This window comes from Oryctolagus cuniculus, chromosome 9 (genome assembly GCF_964237555.1).
Source record: "Oryctolagus cuniculus chromosome 9, mOryCun1.1, whole genome shotgun sequence".
NCBI lineage: Eukaryota > Metazoa > Chordata > Mammalia > Lagomorpha > Leporidae > Oryctolagus > Oryctolagus cuniculus.
Window position 1 is genome coordinate 7,719,494 of NC_091440.1, and position 22,134 is coordinate 7,741,627.

The 22,134-nt window shown below is 38.2% G+C and overlaps 1 long non-coding RNA gene across 4 annotated transcripts in view; it reads right to left on the reverse strand.

Annotated features, from left to right (window-relative positions):
- LOC127491995 (uncharacterized) overlaps positions 1 to 22,134 on the reverse strand; it is an 84,441-nt gene that overhangs the window by 5,448 nt on the left and 56,859 nt on the right. The window contains exons 2-4 of one of the 4 annotated variants that reach the window (XR_011378606.1): positions 8,262 to 10,611; positions 6,766 to 6,824; positions 2,595 to 3,699 (exon numbers count right to left, since the gene is read on the reverse strand). This is a non-coding gene — a long non-coding RNA (uncharacterized lncRNA). Of the gene's footprint in view, positions 1 to 2,594; positions 3,700 to 4,436; positions 6,825 to 8,261; positions 10,612 to 22,134 lie in introns of those variants that run through there. The other 3 variants (XR_007920887.2, XR_011378605.1, XR_011378604.1) reach the window with 3 other exon arrangements.

The following is a 22,134-nucleotide window of genomic DNA, read 5'->3' on the forward strand; positions in this document are numbered from 1 at the left end:
TTTTCTACTATACATCGTCATGCAAGTGCTGGCACTATGGCACATATACATTGTTGTCACTGGCAGGATGTAAGGGTTATATCCGGACATAATGGCATGAGCTTCCACACACCAAGGCAAATCTGCTACCATTGCTTCCTAAAGTCCAACATGCTAGCAACAGAGATCAACAGAGTATACCTTAAAGAGATTAAGTGACCTTAGGATGGCAAATCAATTACATTGCATGCATTGCTCTTTGAAATGGCCAGTTGTTTGTTCTTGTAGGACCAGATATTTGTTTTAGTTATTATCTCGTGTTTTCTGTTCACAAGACCTCAGTTGTGAGCACTGTTTAGAATATTGTGGAATGAATGATCCATATGCTTAAAAAGACACACAAAATAACATATGCATAGGGAAACCATTTTATAGTGAAAAAGATACAGGGTAAGTCCATGACCTTGTACTCATTATGTTTCATATACACTATGCAGAAGTTGCTGCTATGCTAGAGATCAGAATGACCTTTTGAAGAGACAACTGAAGCACCGGCTTGAATGTGGTGAAGGAGTATGCTCAAGAAGCATAAGTCAAAGCACCTTTATGCAGATTTATTACCACTAAGAAGCGTATCTGAGTCTGGTAACCAAGGAGATGAAGTAGAAACAGAAGTGGACTTACTTATAATCACTTTCATGAACTTACTGGAGCATCTATGCTCTGAGCTCTGCAAGGTTCATGATCCTGATCCTCAAATTACAGGAGCTAATACTGTGACTTAGCAATGTTCTCATTGAAGTATATTTGTAGCTGTCACCTAGAAACTGTCAGCACTAACAGTTTGGATATCAGTTGACAGGAAGATGAAATATGATCTCTACAATGAAAACTGACTGTGGTCAGCAGGAGATTTGGTTGCTATTTTACAGTGCATGCAGGTAAGGACATGTATGAAACTCTTGAGCCTCTCTCTCTTCATTGAACAGACTAAGACATTCTGGAACTGGAGGATTCAGTCATGCCACTAGGTAAGCCACCTGGATTAACAGGGGTGATACCTAAGGTCAGGAGGAATTTAGAATGAAGAGCAGCAAAGGGAAGCAGTGAGTAGCATTTGTGTCACTAACAACAAATGGATACCTCCTTTTTCCAAACCCTTTTCCTCCAGGAGGAAAAAAGACCAAGCAAGTCCCTGGAGAAGTAACTCCCCATTTTTAAGGATAAGTAGACCAGAATGGACCAAGGAAAGCAGTATGGCATTTATGTGGATACCCTCTCATATCCCACTTCTGGAAGACTCATTGCCTAACTATGAGGAGTGTAGTTAACTGACTATTCCACATCTGTTTATTTCTTTAAGGTTTCCCTCTTCTGACAAAGCTAACTCTAATCTCAGCTGCTTTCAACCAGTTACTGAGCAAGGTGATAGAATAAGATTCAGGCTATTTCTATCTAATGTAACTCTTCTTTCTGCATCAGAGAACTCTCTGCTATGTCATATTTTGTCAGTTCTACTGCACACCCTGTTGATTTGTTGACTATTCTTTTCAATCTTGCTCCTTTTCATTTTCTTCCCCAGGTGTTACACCTGAGTGAATCTTGTATTCCTAACTCTGCTCTCAGCATCTGCTTCCCAGAGAAAGTATCAAGAACAATCTTTTATCCCATCAAAGATCATTTTACCTACTTCTGCCAAATGTCTCAGTAAATTACACTGTATAATAAACCATTTCAAAACTGAGTGGCTTAAAACAATATTTATTTTGCTCATGAATCTATAGTTAGGAGAGGATTTGATGGGGAGATTTTTTATTCCATTCTATATTAGGTTATGTGGGATTGGAGGCTGATGAATGGAATTATCTGAAGGTTTACTCAAATATCAGGCACCTGGTCTTGGAAGACTTGGATATCTGCGCCATGTTGTGGCTTCTCAGGAATTGAATTTTACTAAGAATCTTAGATCTCCAAAAGTGTATGTACAAAGAAAGGAGAGAGAAGAGAGAGAGAAGAGAGAAGAGAGAAGAGGAGAGAAGAGAGAAGAAGAGAGGAGAGAGAGAGAGAGAACATTGCCTTTTATGACCTAGCCTCTTACATCACAGAATTTCACTTCTATTATAACAACTTCCTTACTTTCAAGGAAAAGGAATAGGGATCTCATGTCTCAATGGAGAAGTATCTGCCTGTCTTATCAAGAACACTTTGCTGTATATGTTTATACAGCCAGCTCTGAAAAATTCTGGCATCATCTCTAAAGAGAGACACTCCTATTCTTTTCATTAAAAAATAGCTATCCCTGCACCCAAATGTTCACTTTCTGCTTTTTTCTTGTCTAAGGAGGGATAGAAATGTGCACATGCCTGTGTCAAAATCAGCTCCTAATTGGTGTTCCAGATATTATTTCATCTTACCTTGTTGATGGTCCTTTCCCTATAATTTATCTCTTATATGTCTAGCTTATGTCACTGAAATCTGTTTTTCTTATATTCTGCCCCCATTCACATGATAAATAAAGTCATTACTATTAGAACCAAACACACATACACAACACACACACACACACACACACATCTGATAAGATCCTAAAGCTCCCTCCTGCTGCTTTTTTTTTTTTTTTTTTTAACAGGCAAAGTGGACAGTGAGAGAGAGAGAGACAGAGAGAAAGGTCTTCCTTTGCCGTTGGTTCACCCTCCAATGGCCGCCGTGGCTGGCGCACCGCACTGATCCGAAGGCAGGAGCCAGGTGCTTCTCCTGGTCTCCCATGGGGTGCAGGGCCCAAGCACTTGGACCATCCTCCACTGCACTCCCGGGCCATAGCAGAGAGCTGTCCTGGAAGAGGGGCAACCGGGGCAGAATCCGGCGCCCCAACCGGGACTAGAACCCGGTGTGCTGGCGTCGCAAGGCGGAGGATTAGCCTAGTGAGCCACGGTGCCAGCCCTCCTGCTTTCTATGCTCTTTCTTACTCCTTACAGTCAGATATTCCAAACATGTAGTCTACACTAATCGTCTGTTTCCATACCTTCCAAATAACACTTAATTTGTTGCATTTTTAGGATTCTAATTGCACCATTCCCATTAAACCTTTTTTTAAGACTACCATAACTTCTTTTAAAGCCAATTTCAACACAGCTTTCACTAATAATTATACTTCTCTCAGCTGTTGATATTTTTGGCTTCCTCTTTGTTGAGTTTTATATTCCTGGTTCTTTCCTGGGATTTCTCCTCCTGTCACTGATTGTTTATATGTCGTTCTCCTCTCTGCGTCTTGAATGATGATATTCTTCATGTTTCTCCTCTAGAGCCTCTTATCAAATTACAGTCTTCAGGAATTTCAAAACCTTCTGTGTTTCTGTTTACTGTCTATAAGTTGAATGACTGCAAGATCTATCTCTCTGGCCAAGATCTTTTCGGAAATGTTTTATAAAATTCCTCCCTTCACTCCTAATAGTGTACTTATTATAGACTGAGAAACGTATAATGAATGTGATTCTCCTTGTTTGCCCACATCATAGCTTGAGATTTGGGTGATTCTATGTTTTTATCTCAGTTGGTGCAAGTATCCATGATGGTTTCCTTCTCCAGAGAAGTGATAGCAGGAAGCTCATTCCTCCAGCCTTAACTCTGAAGCCCATTGTTTTATCATCTGTGCACCTGATGATCTCCATGGTTCCTTCGCTGCAACTTGGCCGTGGCTTGGAGAGTTGTGGTACTGCGTCCCTGTAAGGGAAGCAAGTTGGAGACCAGATGTCCCACAGTGCTGGTCCTCTCATTCGTCCTCGGGCATGTGCCCTGTTTGTTGGTCTCCTGCAAGGGACGTTGTTCCAGACCTCCACCCCCCAACCCTGCAACACCTACTGACCACCTGTGTGGGAAAAGAGAGCACATTTGCCATCTGAAGTTATTTATTATATTATTTATGATTTTTTTAAAAAAATTTGGAGATGCTCTGTATTTTTTTAGATGCAGTTATTAAAATAAGTGCTAGACATGAGTAAAAATGGTGACCCATCTTTAATTTGTCAGTAAACATTTTTTTTTTTTGACAGATAGAGTTAGACAGTGAGAGAAAGAGACAGAGAGAAAGGTCTTTCTTCCCTTGATTCACTCCCCAAATGACCTCAATGGCCGGAGCTACGCTGATCTGAAGCCAGGAGCCAGGTTCCTCCTCCTGGTCTCCCATGTGGGTGCAGGGGCCCAACATTTGGGCCATCCTCATGGCCTTCCTGGACCACAGCAGAGAGCTGGACTGGAAGAGGAGCAACCAGGACTAGAACCCGGCGCCCATATGGGATGCCAGTGCCGCAGGCAGAAGATTAACCAAGTGAGCCACGGAGCCGGCCCCTCAGTAAACATTTTAACTGTTTTATAAGAAATATAATTGAATGCATATGATTAATCTGGATCAAAAGCTTTTAGATTTCCAGAAATTTTTGACAGGATCTATCCCTCATGGTTCTAATGGAAACTGAATTAATTAATCAAACATAATGTAGAAAACTATCTGTAAATATACAATTCAGAAAAGGGTTTTATTTTTTTGATGAGATTTATTTATTTATTTGAAAGACAGAGTTCCAGGTGGAAAGAGAAAGACAAAGAGAGAGAGGGAGAGAGAAAGAGAGAGAGGGAGAGAGAAAGACCATTCCCTTCATTGGTTCACTCCCCAAATGTCTGCAACGGCCTGGGCTGAACCAGGCTGAAGCCAGGAGCCAAGAGCTTCTTCCAGGCATCCATGTGGTGCAGAGGCTGCTTTCCCCAGTCCATCAGTAGGGAGCTGAATCAGAAGAGGAGCAGCTAGAACATGAACCAGCACCCATATGTGAATTCTGGCATCACAGATGGCAGCTCTACCCACTATGCCACAAGGCTGTCTCCCAGAGAAGGGTTTTATTTCTGTTTAAGCTAATGAAAAATGACTTTCAAAGAAAAAATTGTACAGATAAAATATAATGCTCATTTTAAAATTTGCCTTTAAGCTGAGGCTTACTGTTACTGTGTACTGAAAAGAATCTGTTGGCTAAAACAGTGAAATTTGTTTTCCATTTCCAACAGTTAGTCATTTCTTATAGTCTAAGGTTGAATTTTTTCAATGTATGAGTGTTATTTATGAAGTTATCATAGGTGTTAATAAGCATACATTAATAAAACTCCAAGCTGAAACTGAATATTTAGTAGACTAATGGTTGAATAGCAGCAAACACATTCAACTGGACAAAGTTAAAAAATTTGCCTGAGTTCCAAACCTCAATTAGGGATACAGAGAAGCCAAGGCTTATGGTAGTATTACAGAATGTATGCTTCACTGCCCAGACAAGCACTGATGCATGATCCAGAACTATGCTCAAGTATGTCATGATGAGGAGCAGGAACACGCTCAGGCGTTACTCAAGGATGAATGCTGCCTTTTGCATTGTTACACTGGTAATAGAGCCTTGCTTGATTCCTCCTGCATCTATATCTTCCTTTCAACCATAAACTGTGCAAATGTGTATTTGTATGTCTCTGGGTTGGGGAAGAGTTTGAATGTAACTGTTTGTGAGTCTCAGAAATTACAGTCTTCTTGTATACACTGTTTACATTAGGGAAGAGGAGTATGGCTGATATATTCTGACAAGAGCTTGGTTAATGTGAGATTTACTTTTCTGCTAACACCAGAGTATACCAGCTAGCCTATTAGCTCCTAGGCTATGTATGTACCATGCAGCCTATTTCTCCTAGGGCCATACAGAATAGCCTGAATTTAAACCAAGCCCAAAGGAAAATTATGCAATCAAGAGATGAATGTAAACATGGGTGAGGCTTCTGATAGCATAACATGGACAACTTTTTACGGAAACTACTTTTATGAGTCGAGGAAGAACACTCTAAAATAGTGTTTAAAAGATAGTACATTAAAAACACAAACCAGTATTTTTAATTGTATCATTATCAATATTGTTTACTATATGTGATTGTACAATATGTTTTGTTTACATGAATAGCAGCACCCTAAATTGGTTTACACCAGTATCACCACAAACTCATACCATGACCTCATGACATAAGAGTGTTTCGGCTCCATTGTAATCTGATGGGACCACTGTCATACATACAGCTTGTCATTGACCAAAATATTGACATGTGGCCCAGGATTGCATTTGGGAAATGCATTCCGCTGACTGCAGTTTCTGGAGTCATGGTTTAATGAGCATACAATTTCATGACTAATGCAAGAGTCTGAATGAAACTGGTAGCCTTGGCGGTTCAGTGGCCCAGTGCATCAGCAAGCTGCTGTACCAGGGGATCCACCGTGTCCTTACTGTGCCCTCTGAGATGATTGGCAGTGCGGGGTCAGAGCCCCAGCCTAAATATTGTGGCTCCTGTGCTTCTTCGGAACTGATGCACTTTCAGCAGTCGTTGGCCTGTGGTCCATTCTCTTTGTAATGTTGACTTCTAACACCTCAGGTGATGTATCCCTGGTCAAGAATCCTAGCAAAGCTAAAAATGAAATAGACAAGGCACTAACTTCTGATAATTTTTAGAGCTGTTAAAATGTTAGGTTTTATGGATATGACCTGGGCATTCATCCCTCTGGAAATGTTACTAAAATCCATAGGTGTGCGATTTTAGAGGATTTTGAAATGAGGAGCTGCTGACTGGCCCAGGAGACCAAATCAGCTGAGAGATGAGGGAAAATAAAAGAGGGAGGGTGATGAAAAATTACACAGGGGAGGCAACTAGAGCAGGTATCAAAAAAAATTTGGGTAAACAACATCAGGAATTTGGCAGAATACGAACAGATACCTATTGGTGATTTTCACTCAGTAGAAGAAAACACAGGGCTGATGCTGAAGCAGGAGTCACTGAAAATTAAATAAAATTTATTTACATTAAATTAATGACCTAAATTATTTACATTAAATTAATGACCTAAATTATTTATATTGAATTAATGACCTAAATTATTTATATTAAATTAACCTAAATTATTTACACCCAAAGGAAAGAAAAAGAAATATAACAATTCTTCAACAGCACTGAAATATGGCACAAGAGCTCCTAGTGAATATTCGTCACTCTACATACACAGATAATAAACAATTGTAAATAGCATGTGATGTTACAAACATATTCAATTAGAGCAACTAAATGACCTAGATTTAATTCCATATTCATGATTTTGTTAATTAGAATTTTTGTGTGCTCAGTAATGCTGTTAACTATTTTTGTACACTTTGGAAGCTTTAAAACCAAATAGCGCTTAGGTGAACACCTTCACAGACATGATTGCTTCACTGATCTTAAAGGGAGAAAATACAGACTGAAGCGCTTGCAAGGAAAATATAAAGTTTAAATGTGTCAGGTTCTGTCTGCTTAAATCAAAGCTTCCTGCTCTCTTCTGCTCAGGGACATGACAAGTACATCATTGTCATGTAACCGAAGGTGACCCTGGAGAGTCTTCCATATGTCTACCAAGAATTTGTTTCAAATTGAAAAAAAATTGTTTCTTGATCGGCCCTTGTCCTGACTGTTGATGTACAACTTAATACTTTATCCCTTTTAGGATATTTTTGTTCTAGTTAATACTATTGGTTGAACTCTGTAATCAACACACATTTATTCTTAGGCGTTTAAATTTAACAGAAAAGTGATCTCTGTTAAATATAAGAGTGAGAATGTGAGAGGGAGGAGACATATAATTTGAGACATGCTCAATCGGACTTGCCCCAAATGGTAGAGTTAGAAATGTGCCAGGGGATTCCAATTCAATCCCATCAAGGTGGCATGTACCAATGCCATCTCACTAGTCAAAGGGATCAGTTTAAGTTCACAATTGATCATAATGATAGGATTAAGTGTCAAAGGGATCACATAAACAAGACAAGTGTGCTAATACTAACTGATAAGATTAAAAAGGAGAGAATGATCCAACATGGGAAACGGCCATCTGGGGAGTGAACCAGCATATGGAACATCCCTTTGTCTGTCTGTCTGTCTGTCTGTCTGTCTCTCTCTCTCTCTCTCTCTGTAACTCTGACTCTCAAATACATAAATCATTCTTAAAAAGAAAAAACAGAAATAGAATATGCCCAAATATTACAAAGGGCTTTGTTGTACCTGCCTCCATCTTCCTAGTCACCCTCTTCCTCACTGAGAATTGTGTTATTTATGTCTTGGTTTCAAACTGTAAATGAAACCAAGACATAAATAACACAATGTTATTTTTGTTAGATTTTGTTACAAATCTTGGGATTCCATTCGTTGTTATGGAAGAATAATAATACATCATGCATACATACATAATTTTCTTTATCCAGTCTTCAGTTGGTTGACATCTAGGTTGGTTCTATTGTGGTTCTAGTCTAGCCATCAGACTAGTCCTGATGACTAGTCAGGGAGATCCTTTATCAGATGGTAGTTTACAGAGATATTCTCCCATCTCTTGTTTACCTCTTCGTTTTGCTGATTGTTTCCTTTCTTGTGCTAAGCTTCTAGCCTGATGTACTCCCAGTTGTCCATTTTGGCTTTTTTGTGTTTGCTTCTGGGGTCTCATCCAAGAAGTTTTTGTCGACTCCAATGCCTTGCGATATTTCTTCTGGAGATACAGATATTTCATTATTTTGCTTAATACAGGCCTATATTAATTAATTGAATGATCACAGATGTCAAGGTCAGAATCCAGGAACTTTATCTAGGTCTCCCATGTGGGTCACGGGGGCCCAAGCAATTCAATCAGCCCCCTCTGCCTCGCAGGTTATGGCAGGCCTCACAAGCATGGCTCAACCAGCTGTGCCACAACACATACCCCTACTGGGTTTTTGACATGGGTGGTATTTCTGAAGTTGAATGTATCAAATCTATGACATCCAGTTCTTAGAAAACTGGATCTTATTTTCTCCAGCTTAAAATATTTGTTTCTCACTGCTTTTAGAATATAATCTGAAGTTTTCCCATGGCCTCTACCTCCTCATCCATGCAATTTTCTAACCCATCTACAGTCACTTCTCCGTCTGCTTAGTCATGCTGGCTCCTTGTCATTTGTCCATCACATGAAGCACCATCCAGGTTCTGGAATCTGTTCCTATGGCTTCCTCTGCCTAGAATGTCCTTCCTCCAGCTGAATCTTGATTGAATTGCTTCCCTCTTTCATCAATTTCTTCACTCAGAAGTTGGCACTTCAGTGAGGACTTCTTGACACCCACTTTCATGGACACCTATGACTTTGTGTCCCATTGCTTTTATCTTCCTAGTCTACCTTGTTTTTCATAATCATTTATCTGTATGAGTTATTATAATATATGCATTGTTGATAATTTTGTCCACACTACACTGTTAATGTCATCACAATGGGAATTATTTTTTTTTTCTTTTTGAATGGCCTACCCCCAACAGATGTAAAACAAAATGAAACAAGAGCAAGGGAATGGGTTATATATTACTGGTTCCAATTCCATGCAATACTTTCCCAAAAAACTGGTGGGGAATCTGCTTTCTCCATTATATGAATTTTTCTAAGTACAGCTCTAGACAACTCTAGGAGTTGAAGGCCTGGATCCGAAAGCCTCACTCTCATCCTGATACCTTATCAATTCCTACGTGTTTGGCCTTAGCATATTAATCTAGTTATTCAGAGTGAGATGTTTGTCATTCATCAAGGCCTGCCTTTCTCATAGAAAAGGACAATCCCTAGTATGGGACAATCACTGGGATTGCTGTGGCTTGGCCTCTGGAGTTATCTTGGTTCTTAATCACTTTTTGGGATTGTCCCCATCTCTGATCCTAGGAGTTAACTTCATTTTTGCTTAAAGCAGTCAGGAGTGGTCACGTTGCCCAGAAAGTGCTAGGAATTCCATGCTCTGTTTCAGACAATCAGTCTTCTCCTAGCCTGCCTCTCTGCACACTTCCACCTTACAAGCCAATTAGCCAAGTGGCTAACATCCTAACTAGTGAAGTGTCGCTCCCCCTCTTCGCGGAGGAACGACACAGGACCCTGCACTGTTCTTTTGTCTGCTCGGCCCTTCCCGAGTTTGCTGCTGGTTCTTCCCGGGTTGGCTACTGACCCTTCCACCTCTGTGGAAGGGCGGTTCCCCCTGCCACTTTCCCCACTTCCGCGGGGGAGCGGCACACCGCCGGCCGGCTCTCTCGGGGGCTGCTCAGATGTTATCCGGATGTTCCCCTTAGATGTTCCTGGTGCATGTTGTCTCTCTCCTCCTTTATAGTCCTCTTCCACCAATCCCAACTCTGCTACCCACACGCCGAGCACGCTGCTCTCCTCCAATCAGGAGCAGGATCAGCTCCTGCAGGTTGTTGGTCGAACTGGAGGCAGCTGTGTAGAAGTTGTTTACTCCTCTCTCAGCGCCATATTGTGGGAGAGCAGATGCATAGAATAAGTCTTAATTCCAGTAACTTAGTCTAGTCCGAGTTGCTCCCCACAGTGAAGCTATCAATATCACCAATGAGACCAAGAAACTCATGTAGGTTTAAAGTTAGTAACTGAACAGTCACAGAAATGTAGGGAAATGTTTCACCGACTTGGTGTGAATAACTCACAATGGGCTTTACATGTAGAAAGTTGCGGCAGCCGTTGGAGGTTGAACCAATGGCAAAGGAAGACCTTTCTCTCTGTCTCTCTCTCACTGTCCACTCTGCCTGTCAAAAAAAAAAAAAGAAAAAGAAAAAAAAGAAAGTCTTTCTGTTAATAGTGTTCTAGATGTATAATTTTTTTTGCAAGTTTAAAATTTTTTGGCAATTAGTGTTCATTGTGAAAACTGTTAATTTTATGAACAAACACAACATTTAAGAATTTCAGCTGATTAAATAAATGGGGTAAAATTTAAGATAGAATATTAAAGTTGTGAAGCTTTGTTAGACAAGTTTAGGAATCTTTACAAGGTGTTTGCAAAAATTTGGAATCATAACACAAAATAGTATAATAGAGATAAGATTTTATTATAATTGACATCATTTATAATGTTAACTCAAATACTGAAGAATTCGGTGAATTTTTATTCATCAAATTTCCTATAGTCATGAAACACACACTTTGTATAATTATCATATCATGAGTTAGAAAATAAAATTAATTTTACATTTTACATTTTACAGCAATGAAAAACTACAAAATAAAATACTAACATACATAAAATAACATTCCTATTATAGATATTAAAAAAGGTAAAGTTTAGTATAGGTAGTAGTAAAACATATTATTTCCCATAACCATTCCCAATTTTTCTTTACTATTGACATATACTGAGCCCAAAAAACGTTTTTGTATCAAAAAGTTACAATGTGTCATATTTAAGAAGAAATTAATGGAGTACAGTGACACTGTTGAGGAAGTTACTAAAAATTTGAGAAGTGAAATTATAATAATATAGCCTATTGAAGCTATACTGTCTTGATAATCCTTCAGATTTATTGTGGATCTACAGATAATTTTATTTAGATGATTTTCTCACACAAAATTCTGCTAGACTAACAATGCATGAGTGACAGCCCGGCCTTCAGCCTGGGCTGAAGTTATAATTGTGGACAATGCTGAGGTCAATATTTTCTGATTACCTAATTTTTGTTTTATGTGTTTATCTACAAAATAATGTGTGGAAACAGAGAAGATAAAATAACCATCATTTTATTTGGAGAATTTTTGTGGTTCTTGATATGAATTACAATACCATTCTCCAAATAGTGAATATTTTGTTATCTTAAGTGCATGAATGTGATGATTGCTGCATTAGTACATTGCCAACATTAAATATTTCTACCTATACACTTAAGGGATTATGTGTTTGGTAACTTAGTAAATAAACTAAGAGTTTCTCATTGTTGTTACTTTTTTTTTTCTTTGAAAGCAAGAAAAACATCAATTAAATGATCTGATGTAGATCCTTGAAAAACTAAAAGTACTTAACTTTAACATTAGCTTCAATTTCATATCATTTGATGCTTTTATGATTGTCTAACCAAATTAAAATTAAAATTATTAAACTTATTATTTGCTTTGCAATTTTGTTTGTATTGTAGCTACATATTTTTTATTTTAACTCTTTTATTTTTCTACCTTCTCAAAACTGTTTTAAATAAAAATATTCAGTCATGTGTCTTATGAGTTGTTCTGTCTTATACTATTTTCAGGTAGAATAATGCTTATCTAAAATATCTATCTATAAATATAGAGATAGATCGTAAATCATTGTTACTAGGCACTATATAGTATCCATAATAAACTGATCTGAGATAATTATAAAACTAAGAAAGGTGTCATTGGTGTTAATGTAATCCATTATTCATGGATCCAATTCAACAATGAAGTTAAATTTAAGCCAATAACACATCTCACATTAATAACCTTGATAAGCCTAAATTTTTCACATAAATAGCAACGAGGTCCCCCCAAAATAGACTATTTTATAAGTCTGTGTGTCCCTGAAACACCACACGACTTTGTGAAACTTGAAGAATGAAATCCAAATGCAGTAAACTGGAGTGAGACATGTGAAACTGGGACTTCACTTTTTAAGAATAACAGAGGTATTACACACAGTGTTGAAAAAATAAAATTTTAGGGCAGAGTTGCTCATCCTTTTCCATAAAGAACCAGGTAGGAGACATTTTAAGTTTTATGTCCCAAGAGGAATAATATGGGTAGTTCTTCTGCTGGTATTTATATAAAAAGCAGAAAGCAATTTCTAAAATGTTTGACAAATTTCAAAACATAATAATTGGCAAATGTTTTTAAAGCATTTTTGTATGTGTTTTCTATTGCCATGGTTAGAAATACTGCATGTTAATGTCTTAAAAGAGCACCTAGTGTTTTTATTTTATTTTATTTTAAATTTATTTATTTGAATGTCAGAGTTACACAGAGAGGAGAGGCAGAGAGAAGGGGTCTTCCATCCGTTGGTTCACTCCCCAAATGACCGCAATGGCTGGAGCTACGCCGATCCGAAGCCAGGAGCCAGGAGCTTCCTCTGGGTCTCCCAAGTGGGTGTAGGGGCCCAAGGACCTGGGCCATCTTCCATTGCTTTCCTAGGCCATAACAGAGAGCTGGATTGGAAGTGGAGCAGTCGGATCTTGAACTGGTGCGCATATGGGATGCCGGCGCTTCAAGCCAGGGCATTAAGCCGCTGCACCAAAGCGCCGGCCCCTGAGCACCTGTATTTATTTGCTTGCTTGTTTGTTTTTCAGACCTTCCTGTCATCCACAGTCTGGGCAAGAAGGCTCAGCTCTCTCTCTGCTCTGGGTTGAACACGGGGGTCACTGAAACATCAGGGGTTCACAGCACTGTGTTCCTTTTTTGCTTTCATGCCATTCTAGCTGTTGATGGAATTTAGTTTCCTGTGAACAAACCGAGGTCCTCATCCCCTTGACCAGGCAGAGATCTGTGTAGCTTCTAGCAATCCTGGAATTGCTTAGCACATGGGTCCCTTGGTCTTTCCAACAATTTTGAATTGAGTCCCTCTCCAACTTAACATTCCTCTTTCTGCCTCATCTCTCCTTCCCTACCTCTGTCTGACTGACTCTTGCACTTTCAAGGTCTCGTGGGATTGTACTGGCTCCACCTAGAAAACCTGGGATAAGGCCCACGCTCGGGACAATGAGCATTCCTAATACCATGTGCAAAGACCCTTCACAGCAAGAGCCCATGTTAGTGTTTGAATAATCGGGAAACAAGATTTTGATTCACATAGCATTACAGGTAGAATTCTGTCGCAGGTCTATTAATGAGAGTAATGGAGATTTTCTTTGTGCTTTAATCTGTTGCTTAACTAAAGTTTAAATTGAATGCTGCTTATCATCAACCGGGTTGTAATTGCTGCTTTCTGTGAACCAGTCTTATCTGCCAAGGCCTTACTGAAAGAGGTGACCAGCTTGTTTTAGTCATTGACCAGGGCTTCTGGATTCACTATATCGAATACTGTGCAGGCATTGGAAAACTCCTTGATGCATGTTTAATCATGTGTTCAAATCTGTAAAGTATGCAGATAAACTAAAATAGATTAAAGATAGAATGGACTATTTTCCAATTTTATAAAACAAAATTTTTGTATAAATTGATAGATCAATCCATTTGTTCTTAAACACATGGGGTGATATTCAGTGCACTTTCACTGGGTGTAGAATAGCAGGTGAAGATGATGAAGTTTTCAACTGCATTCTGCATTTTTAAAGAATTTATAATGCAGTTTTACAGAAATTAAGAAAACAAATGTTATAAAGCATTTCAGATTCTATAATTTGGTGCTTTTTTCCATTTAACTATTTTGCAACTAATTTTCTTTCTATCATAAGGCAGCTCAACCTAGGATGTATCAGAACAAAGTGACGTGGTTCACCATAACTCTCCTAACCATCCAGATCTGCGATGAATGATGGACTGTTAAGATACCCAGTAGGCCAGGGAACAATGGGATTTATTTTAACAAACCTCTATAAACCTGTGAACTGGTCCTCACCTATTGAGAGTACTAGATTTCAAACTTCAATTAGAAAACCACCATGAAGTCACTCCACAAGTGGCAAAAATCCCTGCATGTTAGACTTTTCATTTTCTATTTACTATGAAAAATTGAAAAAAGTGATTGCAAACATAAATTTAAATTGTTTGCCTTGCATTGACTTCAAAGGAACCTCATGTCTGAAAGCTGGAATGCCAACTTCAGTCAGCCATCCATGTAGATACATCAACAAACAGCTGAGTTTCCACTCTTTGTACACTAAAAATTAAGAAAGCAGTTATTTGTTTCTATATGTATATAGCAGCTTAATTCATAATAGCTAAGACATGGAATCAACCCAGATATCCATCAACTAATGACGGGGTAAAGAAAATATACATGATGAAATGCACTCAGCCATAAAAATCAAATCCTGTCTTTGCAACAAAATGGATGCAATTGGACACCATTATGCTTAGTGAAATAAGCAAGTCCCTGAAAGAAAAATACCATGTGCTACCTCTGATATGTGTTAGTTAGTATAGAATACAAAAAAAAAAAAATAAGAATGAACTGACATCTTATGATTTGACTATTATTTATAGCCCTTGTCTACATCCCTTGCTATAGTGGTCTTTCTACCTCTTACTTTATGGTTAGTGGTGCATTAAGCCTGTGATTATAAACTAAATTGAAAGTAGGTTATTGCAAAAATTAAAGAAAAAACAACAAGGAAAAAAGCAATGAGAGAGGAATGAGGGAAAGAGATAGGAAGGGAAGTATAGTTATCTTAGATTTGTATTTGTGAAGTACATCAAACTGTTCTCCTTATATTAATAAAAATTTTATTTTTATAAAGATTTATTTATTTATTTATTTGACAAGTAGAGTTACAGTGAGAGAGAGAGAGAGAGAAAGGTCTTCCTTCTGTTGGTTCACTCCCCAAATGACCGCAATGGCTGGAGCTACGCCGATCTGAAGCCAGGAGCCAGGTGCTTCTTCCTGGTCTCCCATACGGGCGCAGGGCCCAAGCACTTGGGCCATCTTCTACTGCACTCCCAGGCCACAGCAGAGAGCTGGACTGGAAGAGGAGCAACAGGGATTAGAACCCAGAGCCCATATGGGATGCTGGTGCAGCAGGCGGAGGATTAACCTAGTGCACCACGGCGCCAGCCCCCATAAAAAAATTTTGAAAAAGAAAGCAAAGAAAATAAAATAATACAGAACAAAAGTGAAAATTATAAAAAATGAGAAAAAGTACATTTACTATCCCTGAGGGAATGCTTAGAAAGTATTTAGACAAAGGGAAAGAAGTTGATATGAGATGGAGCGCAATTCTAGATAGTGACAATGAACTGTGTATCTTTGATAAAAGCTGAAGAAAGAAAAAATACTTGACAAAATAAATTTTCCATAATTTGACTTTATATGCTATAAACACATGCTGACTTACTACAAAGTATCCTACAAATGTGTACAATTTTTGTGACAGTTATATAGTTTTTAAAAAAAGAAATTGAATAGAAAGTTAAAGTTGTTGCTTTATGGATATTGGGATATTGGTGAGCTGGTTCCCTAAGGTTCAGAATAAGCTATAGATGTTATCGAAAGGTATTTCATATAAACACAGTTCATCGTCAAGATGAAAGTCTGTATGTTTCATATACACTAATTAGTGTTGATGTTACAATAGATTGTTATAAAAAAAAAAAGTAGATCAGAAACAAATTGCAAAACATCTCATTAAAGGCATGTATCAATACAGACTATTTTGATTCTGAACCAAGAAGTGGCTCATTTTCAGATCTAGTTGTTACTTATTTTGATTCAAGCAAAGGGTTCAATATTCAGGTAAATAATTAAACTGGGCAGTCACGAAAGTTCCTTGAGTGAGGAAGAGTTGAGATTTGGGTACCCGCCTGCCACTTAAAGGTTCAAGTTGAATTTTTAGTAAATGAACTTCTAAGGCTTTGACTTGCCTGGAATCCAGAAAATGCCTGGGGTTGAGGTAAGACAGTTTCTTGAAGGTAGGAAAGGTGGGGTTAATGGGATTTCCTAGAGAGGACAAAGATCTCCACCTCTGTTCAGTATTTTGCCCAAGGCCATCTTGACCCTGCCATTCAAAATCTTTTCTGACATTTCAGCATTTGTAGCGCATTGCAGAATGCAGATGTAGAACAGAGGCAGGTTTAGAGCATTATTCCTGACGCTTCCTTTTAAATTAATAAAATAAATAAATAAAATGCTGCTCCTAGTCGTCTGTCCCAAACATTAAACTCAAGTATACAAAATTACTTATTTTTAAATGAAATCTGCTCCAGCCTGGTTGAGCATAGCTCAAAAACACAATTCATCTTTTGGAACAGTCATTTCAATCAATTTCCAGATACTCTCTTTCATTTTGAAAGAACAAAAATTCTGTCTTTTATGTCTATATTTACTCTGCAGTGGGGCAAGTCAAAAATAAAAGTGCATCCTTAACATTAAACTTCTTTGCTTTTGGCTTGCACCAGAACTTTTCCCTCATTTCAATGTAGCTTTTGTATGGGCATGTGCAATAAAAAAGCCAATAAACTTAATAAATGGTTCAACTGCATGAGAGCACCTGTGTGTTACCTTCATCCTCATTATCCATTTCCTCAGACATTGTCCATTACCTCGTCTTGGTCACAGAACTCTATTGTAAGTGTAATAAATAGTGCAATAAAAGTAAATAATCTGAGAAAATATTACAGTGCAAACTGAAAATAGTTTTGTTGTAAATTTATGCACATTTTTATCCACTCTGCTAAGTACAAGTATGCTGTCATTCTACTGTTCTCTTTATATCTCCCATAGGAATATGATCCAAATCCTTATTTCTTATGAGCTTCATTCAAATATATATTAGAGTGGCTCAATGCCAACAGTTATTTTCAATAATAAAATTGTTGAAAACTGATTCAGGCAATAGAATGTCTGTGTTTGTGTGTGTTTGTGTGTGTATGTGTGTGTGAGAGAGAAAGTAATCTTTGCAATGAGCCTCAAAACATATCTACATTCTCACAGTAAATGTAAACTTATAAACTTTTATTTGAGTAATTCAGACATCAAATGTATTTTCTCAAAATAACTGTGAATTTAGACAAAGTGAATTTTGCTTAAAATTTCAGAATGATAGCTATATTTCCAAATTTATTTGGCTGTGTGAACTCTGAATTGTTACCTATAATAAACAAGAATTTCTGATGACACTTAATACTAAATTGCATATCAGCTGTTGGTATTTGGTATGGTATGAACAAAAGACTTACCTTCCACATCATACTCATTTGAGAATATTTCAGATTTTTCAACTAAAGACTATTTTAAGGCAGGATATACCACTAAATTAGTAGCTGCAAGACTGTGTTTCCAATGACTCTTAAACATGGGGTCATAGGCAGTTGAATGGTAGTATACTCATTAATATCGTCAGCAATTCATAGCTGTCAGTCAGACAAGATTGTTACAAGCAGTATACACGACTCAAGAAACGCACAGAAGTGAAGTGGTGATTCCAGGCTGACAGATCATTCTAGGTAGCATGAGCAGGCTCTAGTCAACCATCAGTTTGCTCTCTATCCTCTTTCTAAAGAACGCACCGAAGTAATGAAGCTATTTAATAAAAATATTGACTGGATCTTACCTAGTTCTGCCAGTGGGTAACAAAGCATACAAGGGAACTTCAAAAAGTTCATGGAAAATGGAAAAAGAGAAGTGTATTTACATATGACTTATTTTAATATTTAATATAAATACATATTTTACATATAAAATATTTTTCTGTTCATAAATGCAAGCAACTATAAGTCAGTAAATGATAAGCATTTTAGCTGCTTTATTATTTTGTTTTAATCTTAATAAGCAAATATATTAGAATGATGTATATGTAATGTTAAAACTATACAGTAAATAGTTTCATCTATTATGATTCTTCCTTAATGGAGAATAAACATTGAAAACAATTATTTTCAGTGCACTTGGCTATGTGTATAGAAGACCCCATTTGTTTAACTGCACTGAATTGCTGCTGGATAGTGTTATAAAAAGGAGTTAAATAAATCTATTCAAAAATGAACTCCTATACCTAGCTCACCTGATTTATACTGGTATGTATATCTTCCACCCCACTTTTAAATTAAACCTTTAAACACAAAGCCTGATATGTTGAATTTAGGAGATGCATAATAAATGCTTGTTAAAACAAATTGGTTGATACTACTCCTTAAGGTGTTCAGAATATTTTCTGAACGAATATTCTGAAAAATTAGTTCCTTGACATGTGACCCTCACAGAAATTTCACAATCACAGATATTGAAAAAATGCATTATGCTGCATTGCTCTGTTGTAGACATTTAAAGTAGTTCATTTGGCCTCTGATAAGTTAAAAACTGAAGACATCCATTTAGCATTATTCATTTATTCCCCAAACATAATTTACCACAGAATCTCTTTAAAGTTTGCAAATCTTATAGTTTACCAGAAACAAAACTACAATAACCTTATAGGACAGCTATTATTTGACAACTCAATTCCTTTGGGGACGGGGAACGATTTTCTATTAATTTGTTGCAGTGAATTTGCCTCTTTAAAGCTTGTATTAATATTTTTTTTATTATTTGCAGTTTCACAGAACTTTATAATGCCACTAAAGAATAAGTAGAGATATGAATATGACTTGGAATCATGCTATCTCTCTTAATATTATCATGACTAAGTTTTGTTATTGTGTCTCCAATAATAAACATCACTGTTGCAAATGAAAAGAACATGACCATTTCTTCTTTATGATTTTGAAAATTTGTCATATGGCTTACAATCAAAATGATATCATGCTTTTAGCAATGGATAACACTTTAAGACATCTATCTACAAAGAGACTGATCCTTTTCTTACTTTTTTATAAAATCCCAAATTATATATGATCAAAATTCAAAATGCTACAAGTTACTCATGATGAAATTGCTTCTCATTGCAACTTGTTCTTAACTCAAAATGATTGGGTTAACAACTGGAGGTTATATTAGTTTCTTTTTGACAGGTAGATTTAGACAGTGAGAGAGAAACAGAGAGAAAGGTCTTCCTTTCCGTTGGTTCAACCCCCCAAATGGCAGCTACGGCCGGCGCGCTGCACTGATCCGAAACCAGGAGCCAGGTGCTTCCTCCTGGTCTCCCATGTGGATGCAGGGCCCAAGCACTTTGGCCATCTTCTACTGCTTTCCCAGGCCACAGCAGAGAGCTGGACTGGAAGAGGAGCAACTGGGACAGAATCCGGCACCCCAACCAGGACTAGAACCCAGGATACCGGCGCCACAGGTGGAGGATTAGCCAAGTGAGCTGCGGTGCCAGCCAAGTTATATTAGTTTCAATAACGTTTTCAAGTGTCCCTCTGGTACACTGGAAATGCATACCTCTGATGGGTGTTCATGAGTGGGACCTAGAGGCAGAATGATACAGTGAGAGCTGATGGGTTGGGCCATTGTGACACAGTGGGTTAAGTTGCTACTTGGAACACCAGTGGCTGTTATCAGAGTGGCTCATTCAAGTCCCAGCTATTCTGTGTTTCCAGTCAGATTTCTTGTTAATGTATCCATGCAGTAGACAATGGCTCTTATGGGAGATCCCGATGGAGTTTTAGGCTGCTGCCTTGGGTCTGGCATAGCCCTTGCTATTGCAGGCATTTGATGAGTGAACCAGAGGATGAAAGATCCTTCTCCATCTCTCTATTTCTGTCACTCTGCCTTTCAAATTTCAAGAAACATTAAGGACCTTAGAATCAGAGACCTGGGTTTTAATCTTAGCTTTGCCTCCAGAGAGCTCTGAGTCTGAGGTTGGCTATTTAACTTCATTCCATGCTTCACCAATTTACATAAATGCCAAGACTAAATCGTTTGATGCTTTGAACAACAGTTCAGTATCCTTACCTTACAGCATACAGGTATGGTAATACCCATCCTAAGATTTCATTCCTTTTATGGGCTGAATAATGTGCCTCTAAATTCATATACTGAAATCTTAATCTGCAGGACTGCAAAATGTACCCTGTTCTGGACATAGAATCTTTAGAGAGATAATTAAGTTAAATATCCATGTCATTTGAATGGTGGCTTAATCCTGTGTGATTGTTGCCTTCAGGGGAAGAGGAGGACAGGATACACACACACACACACACACACACACACCAAGACACAATTATTAGAAGACATGGAGGGAAGGCAGTTTCAGCATCCAGCGAAGACAGAAGACACCAACCGTGGCCATGTCTCATGCTGCCCTGACTTCCAGCTCAGTGAGATGGTCACTGCACTTTTTGAGCCCCCTTGTCTGTGGCGCTTGGTCATATCGGCCCTAACAGCTGAATCTTTGAGGTTCTACACACGAAGATCACTTCTGACTCCCAAGTCCGGATTCCAATAAACTCTACTGCCTGCATCACTTTGACAGTATCACATTGAACCTGAGAGACAGACACCCTCGTTCCTTAATTCCTGCCCTGAGCTGACCCCAAAAAGAAACAAGCTGTAATCCCTGGCTTCACTGAACACCACAGCCAGTTTTCAGTCATTCAAGTGCTTAACATGACACCATCACAAGCAGCTCAGGGTTGAATTCCACAGGTCTCTCTTCCTGCAAATCCTTCCTTGACTCCTAAGAGGACTGCTCACCTCCACCTGCTTTGCCCTCCCAGTGCCACTGACTGTAGTATTTCTGTAGCCCTCTTCCTTCTCCCATCCCCACCCCACCAGAACAAAGCACTCAGGTTTTCACGCTCCCACATTATTTCCTTCCTGAAACTGCATTCCCTGTGATTTATTGTGCAGAAAATCTGACATTCTTTTTGGGTCTGGCTTTGCATGAATAAAAATCCATGGGTTGCACAAAAGCAGTCAGAAGTCTTGGCTGAAACTTAGAAATGTCAGCCTTATTTTTCTTCTTCCCTTACTTGTCTCTCCAAGTAGAAAAAGAAAGAGTACACACTTTATCTTACAATTATTATGAATCACACACTCATCTTTTGTGTTTGAATAGCTCTGTGTCTTTTCTCACTACTATAAAATGCTTTGATGGGTTATTGTGAGTGCTGAAGGTAAAAATGAGAGCTTAGTGCTAACCCATAAAGAGTGGATAAAATATGCTTGAAAAACAAATGAATTATTTACTATATTGACTAATATATCCTTATCAGTTAACACAAGCTTTATAACAGAAATGATATTTTAACCACCACAAAAGTATGAGAGATCACCGGATACTTCCAAGAAGGAAAAACAATGCAGGCAGTGATAACAATAGCAACGCAGGGAAGGAAAGCGTTTGGATGTTGAGGTATGAGAGAAGGTGGATCCTAATGCTCTTATTTGTCAGCACAGGCTTCTGGGCACCTCACCCACGATCTTTATCAAAGAATTGCTCAGTCACATCCTTAGTCATGTCTTCAGAACAGGAGTTACTGTTTTGTTGTTGTTGTTGTTTTGTGCTATATTCCTACCTACGGGTTTTCCAAATCTCCAAGTTCTCCTTCCCCTTTGCTAAAAAGTACTTTTTGAAGTCTCCTCTCTTTTTTGCATAAGCAGTGAGGACTCAAGAAAATCTTAATTATTTTCCTTGGAAATATCTTCCTCCAGGGAGGACAGTTAGCCTAATAGTTAAGAAGTCTGCATCCTGTACCAGAAAAGCTGCGTTTGATACCCAGCTCCTGATTCCAGCTTG